The sequence below is a fragment of the Mastomys coucha genome, unplaced genomic scaffold, assembly GCF_008632895.1.
Source record: "Mastomys coucha isolate ucsf_1 unplaced genomic scaffold, UCSF_Mcou_1 pScaffold16, whole genome shotgun sequence".
NCBI classification, from domain to species: Eukaryota; Metazoa; Chordata; class Mammalia; order Rodentia; family Muridae; genus Mastomys; species Mastomys coucha.
Window position 1 is genome coordinate 95,723,364 of NW_022196898.1, and position 6,638 is coordinate 95,730,001.

At 43.6% G+C, this 6,638-nt stretch overlaps 1 long non-coding RNA gene and 1 pseudogene across 1 annotated transcript in view; one reads left to right on the forward strand and one right to left on the reverse strand.

Annotated features, from left to right (window-relative positions):
- The first annotated feature begins 3,898 nt into the window (after nt 1-3,898).
- The window catches only part of LOC116094390, a 3,992-nt gene continuing 1,252 nt past the window's right edge, over nt 3,899-6,638 (forward strand). Inside the window, exon 1 of the long non-coding RNA XR_004120079.1 lies at nt 3,899-4,101. This is a non-coding gene — a long non-coding RNA (uncharacterized LOC116094390). The remainder of the gene's footprint in view (nt 4,102-6,638) is intronic.
- Nucleotides 6,076-6,191, reverse strand: LOC116094597 (annotated as a pseudogene).

The following is a 6,638-nucleotide window of genomic DNA, read 5'->3' on the forward strand; positions in this document are numbered from 1 at the left end:
GGAAATGCCAAAGGAACAGAGAATAGCGAGACTATCTCTACCAATAAGCAAGATAGGTTTTTAATAGCAATATCATCCTTGAATTGATAATCCCAGATGAAGAGAAGTGTCAATCAGAGAAGTAAAGATGGATATTTTGTATATTGTGATGGTTTGAATGACAACGAACCTCATCGTGTTACAGATTAGTAACTGCAGCTTTGTTGGAGGCAGTGTGGCCTTGTTCACAGAGATATGAAACTGGCAGTGGGAGTCAAGGTTTCAAAAGCTCAAGCCAGCCCCACCCCCCCTCCTGCTGCATTGTCATGCCTGCCTATTTTCCACCATAATAATCACAAACTAACCCTTTGCTACTGTAGCCAAGCCCCAAATTAAATGCTTCCCTATATAAATTGTCTTGGTCATAGTGTCACCTCACAGGAGTAGAACAGTGACTAAGGCATAAGTCTTCTTGTGTTTTGTGCTTATCAATAGTATCAACCAGTGGCTTTTTAGTTGATTCTTATATCTCATCGAAGACAGTTTACTAGTATAATTTAGGCAAGTTAAGCAGATTTCTTTTTCTGATTCTTCTACTTGGCATTCAAAACACCACATTTTCTCATCCTTCACAGGTTCCTCTCAACCTCTGCTGATAGACATTAATATCTTCTTCTCTATTAACAACTGGAGTACCAGAACGCTCCATTCAGTATGACCTCATCTAAATGGGTACTCATTTCCCAAGTAATCTCTTCTTGACACTTGCTTGCAAATAGGATCTGTGTTCTTGGTATTAGATGATTCCTCCACTCTCAGAGATCCCTTCAGACATGAATAGTTTCATACCAGAAGCACTACAAATCTCCACCTTGACATTCATAATGAAGCTTGGCACATTTTGTTTTCAGTGAAAACCAAGTTCTTATGTGATCTTATAGAATGGTTTCTTGTAATGACCCTAACCTAACCTCAATTCACAGACTCAACTTGGATTGCTGTAGCTATCCTCTTTGCTCAGTCCTTGGAACCCCCAGAAAATGCTGAGTGGTGAAACTACCATCTGGCAGAGACTAGGGGGAAATGAGGGCACGTTAGAATCTCCCGGTGCCGCAGCACCTATGTGTCTCACTGGGACCTTCATACACTCAAAACTGCTCTTTTGCTTATGCATCCCAAATCACTCTTTCCTAGCTCACTTTGGCCAACCATAAAGGTACAGGGCTTCAGAAATATGGTCGAATCTCACCCTAGCAGTCATTGAAAGAACACCTCCCCATTCTTCACTCCTTTGTCCATCACTTCATCCCTAGGACTGAAATTCAGAATGGAACATAACATGGCACATGACGCCAACAGGAGCCAGAAAAAACATACTTAAAATCCTAATGCTGGCATTTGCAATATAAGAGGCAATAGAAGACTTGATCTTTCATAGGTACCAACTACAAAATAGGCTGATGATGTAAACATCTCTGCAACCAGAGCAAAGATTAAATTATATAAGCTATGTAAAGTCTAGATCCTAGTAAATAGCGAAAACTGTTAGCTTACCTGAATACCTATGATGATACTGAGTGAGTGCCATGCATTTAATAATGAAGGGTAAACAAAAGCCAAACATTGGAGATAAAAATTACCGGAGGTGAGAAAGGACTAGCAAACTAATTCATGAACTGAATGGTTAGTCCCCAGCTATGGTTTTCATGAAATAACTAAAAAGTTCCAAATGCCAATTCTAAAACATCCACCTTTAGGAAAGACTTTGGTGGCAATAAAGGAGCTCGAAGAAATGGCACAAGTCTCACTCACTAAAATATCAAACTTGCTTCCACATACTTCAGGTTCCTGTGATCTTCTCTGTGGTTTAAATATTCCTCTTCTTAGACCATAAGAAAGCCACTGTCAGGGAACAAACACTTCCAGGAGTGAGGTATCACTGGCATTGGAGTTTACTTGGGGCTTCATGGGAGACACCAAGGTTTGATGAAAGCTTTTGATGATGGCCTTTCTCCATAGATACCTGTCTGCAAATGTACACACACACACACACACACACACACACACACACACACACACACACACTCCAGCTCCAAGACACTGAAAGTCCTTGTGGCCTCCCTCCAGAGATACCTGTCTGCAAATGTGCTCACACACACACACTCTAGCTTCAAGACACTGAAAGCCCTTGTGGCCCCCCTCCATAGATACCTGTCTGCAAATGTACACACACACACACATACACACATACACACTCCAGCTCCAAGAAAGCCCTTGTGGCCTCCCTCCATAGATACCTGTCTGCAAATATGCACACACACATACACACACACACATACACACACATACTCACACACACACACACTCACACACACACACTCACACACTCACACACTCCAGCTTCAAGACACTGAAAGCCCTTGTGGCCTCTCTCCATAGATACCTGTCGCAGTCAATCAATGCATTCCTTGTAAGTATGAGCATCTGAGTTTGATCCTCAGAGTGTATGAAGAAAGAAAGAAAGAAAGAAAGAAAGAAAGAAAGAAAGAAAGAAAGAAAGAAAGAAAGAAAGAGAAAGGAAGGAAAGAAGAAAGGAAGGAAGGAAGGAAGGAAGGAAGGAAGGAAGGAAGGAAGGAAGGAAAGAAGGAAGGAAGGATGGAAGGAAGGAAGAAAAGAGCAAGCACAGGGTAGCATGAATTTATAAACTGAGCACTAGGAAGGTGAAGACAGGTAGGTCTTTGAGATACACTGACCAACAGCATAAACTATCTGGCAAGCTCCATGGCAGTGAGAGAGAGAAAATGAAAATTTAGGTGGCATCTAGTCTTCACATGTACTCACAAAAATGCATATGTATTCATGATCACAAATACATATCTGGACTCAACTACATACACATTTACACAGACACACAGGTACACACATACACACACACACACAAAGAGAGACATAGAGAGAGAAAGAGAGAGAGAGAGAGAAAGAGGGGGGCAGAGAAGTTATCTACATGTTCAGTGCAAGTGTTATCCAAGATTATTTTCAAAACAAATCAAACAGACATAGAACCATGTCACAAAATGTAGAGATGCAGTCAGATTTCTCAGGACTAGCCCTTCTCCTTTGTACTGTGTGAGCCTAGACTCACCCTTCAATTCCCTCTACTTGAGGAATGTCCTAGCCAGTGACTTGGGGTGCACTAGTCGATTCTGACAGGTAATCCCCTCTCTATTTCCCTGCCTAGTAGGTTAACAATGATTCCCTAGGAGGCATACTAGTCATGGTATTCTGCTAAGACAGCTACAGTGAGGTTTCCGCTCTTCACAGAAACTCTGAAGGTCAAAGCAACAGAGGAGGTGATGGTTCTCCTTCCTTCTCCTGGTCTCACCTGTTTTCTACATCAGTAGAAGGCGGGATAGCTCTCTGTGACTATCTCCCACTCCTGTTGCTTATGGTACTAGACCTGTTCTGTATGTCCAGCACCATCTCCCTTAGGGGGAAGATATGTCCTACTTTTCAACTTGTATTTCATTTGTCTTTCTTTTCCACTTGATATAAACTCTATGTTTCACTTTGTACTCTCCTAAGAACTTAATATTAGGATGGAGACAAACCATTTTCCTCTGACTTTCTCAATAATAACCCCATGATGATGTGTAAGAAGTATCCTTCTTATATATATGAATATATATTGAGTACAGGGGAAGAAATGAGAGCATGAAAGGAGAGGAGAGAAAATATCAAAGGCAGATCAACATTAAACACGCCCTTCATTCAGCAGCTGCCTGTATTTTAGTTAAACCTAGGAAACTTCAGCCATTTCCAATAAATCTGCCTCAAAGCTTTCAGCCCTAACTGGGTCTATTGAAAAACAATGGCAACATTCTATATCAAGGTTAACACATAATGGAATTAGCATGGCCTCCAGAGCTGGAACTCTCCAGAGTTAGCAGAGGTCTAAGACAGTTTCAGGCCATGTCCTGTGATGGCTCTGAGCTTTTATACCTAAATCCACTGGTCTCCTAGTAGCAAAAGATTAAGAGTTATCTTTGCAGTTTCTGTCTGTGTCCAGGACCAGGAGGAGGTGTGGAATGAGAGAGAATGTCCGTGGATCCATTTTGAAATGTGGTAAGTCACCTTTCTGGTTCATCAGCCCTCATCCTTAGAGAAGCTCGTGCTCTTGCCTGTCCCTTAGTTTAAAGCAGGGTTTCGCCTTTGGAGTCCTAATCCTTAAGAAAATTTGGCCCAGTCAGCCTTTACATATGTCAGGGCATGCTTGAACGTGTTGTAGGTACATTTTCTCTAAGTACCATTACATTTCTCTCTTAGTATTAATAGAACAAAGACAGATTTTTGTGAGAATACAATTTTGCCTTGGCTATCTGTAGTGTGTCTTCTGATATTATGTCAAATGAATGGTGAACCAGGATGGCCCATGTTCTTACTCAATGTCACTGTGCCATCCAGTACTCGTTAAAGGCTAAGGCTGTCAAAGAACTAAACCTCCATAATATATGACCACTCTTCACCATGAGCCATGCAGTGGCAGCAATTGGTAAGTGTTAGCATGTATAAGCTTTAACTGAACCATTTTCTACATGTCCAGTGAAAACTTAAATTGCATTCATAACCAGATGGGTGTGTTTTTCTTTATTTAATGTGATAAGCTTCTTTGAGTAAGACAATAAAAATTAACTAATTTGTCTTGGCATGATCAGAATATTTGATTATAACCTTTTTTTCTCTTCACTTTCTATTGGTTCTTCATGAATTTCTAATCATTCAGTCCAGTCGCACTCATCTGCACTCACCCCTGCTTTCCATACTTACAGTTTCATTTGTGGAAGCTGTAGCATGTCACAGTGTATCCCACAGCATAAACCGTTGGTCCAGACTTCATGTATAGCAAATGTTCATTGCAATGACTCATTTGGCCTAGTAGGAAGCCTCTGGCTTCTGCTACCCTGTCAGTACTGGAACCTCACAGGGACTTCTCTCAGATATCCTGTGATTGCCCTGTGTGCTTTTAGATCTGTAGGACCAGCCCCTTTATGCTTTCTAGCAGTTCAGCAGTGGGGCAGATGTTTGGGGTATGAGCACTCATTCAAAGCCCTGGGTCTGGGTCTGGGAGGAACCTCAGCTAGTCAATAGCCCAATAGCTCTCCTGCTCCTCATGCTCTTGGACCCAACTCACCAACAACCCCAACAACCAGGGCAAGCACTCTATCTTGCTGCCAAGGTGAGGTGCAGGGTCTACCCTCCTGAGTAGGTAAAGAACAGGGACAGATCTCCCATTCCCATGACCTCAGGGCCAGAACTCCCCCTTGACATCAGGGACAAGGGGCAAGGGTGGAGGAAAATCTCTCTTTTGCTCATACTGCCATGAGGCAGGAAGACAAGTTGTGGGGCCACACTGCATCTGGGCCTGTTTAGCTGAGCTAAACCCCTCCAAGCTACCCAGCTCTGCAATGCCATCAGGGTCATCTCTACTGTGATGCCCAGGTGAGATGCAGGGCCTGCTCACCCAAGTACTTCAGCAGGTGAGGGGCAGGGTCTGCTCTCTGGCCTGATACCTCATGGCCAGATCTATTGCCTGCCATAGGTGGCAAGAACTGAGAAGGGGCATCTGTCCCTTACCCATGCTAATGCATGGCAGACAGTTATTAGGGCCAGCTTCCCAGCACCCAGGCATCAAAGTCAGCTCTAAGTGCTGCCCAGGCAAGGTGAATGGCCTGCTCTGGTGAGTGTTGCTGTGGGCGGTGAGGTGTAAGGGGAGAGTGGTTTCCCCTCATCGAGATCACCACTCAGGAGAGAGGTGGTAGGGCCAGATCCCCCAGGATTATACGTGCTGGGCCTTGCGTGCCAGACTGGTGGTCATCTCAGGCTAGCTCCCTATCCATGTGCCATAGCATGAGTCTGGTGTTCATCTAGGGCTTGCTTCTTGCCAGACCCACCTGTGTGTCTCCATGCAAGAGTTGTTTGTCTTGGGTTCACTCTCAGCAAGGCCTGTGTAAACCCAGATGGGGTACTTCAAGTCTCCAGCTTGTTCTCCATCCTGGAAACTTATCTGGGCCATCTCAGATTAGTGGTCATCTCAGACTCTCTTTTAGGCTACAGTTCAACCCTCTGTTCATAGGTCAGAACATTGAACATAGGCATAGCCTCTCTCCTTTCTGACACATGTGACAGACAAGTCACACCTGCAATGCCTCTACAGGCAGATGGTTACAAACTTTGTGCTTAATTAAAATAGGTTTGGTTCCATTTTCTGATTGAATTCCATTAAGTGAGTAGGATGAACCTAAGTACTATTTAGTTACCGTCTTTTCCACATTAAAAAATAACCTGAGGCTATAGAGATGGCTCAGCACTTAAGAGTGCTAGTTGCCTTTTCAGAATGTCTGAGCTCTTTCCCCAGGACCCATCATACCTAGTAGCTCACAAGCACCTGTAACTTCAGCTCCAAGACACCGAAAGCCCTTGTGGCCTCCTTCCATAGATACCTGTCTGCAAATGTGCACACACACACACACACACACACACACACTCCAGCTTCAAGACACTGAAAACCTTTGTGGCCTCCCTCCATAGACACCTGTCTTCAAATGTGCACACAAACACACACACACACACACACACACACACACACACACATTCACACACAC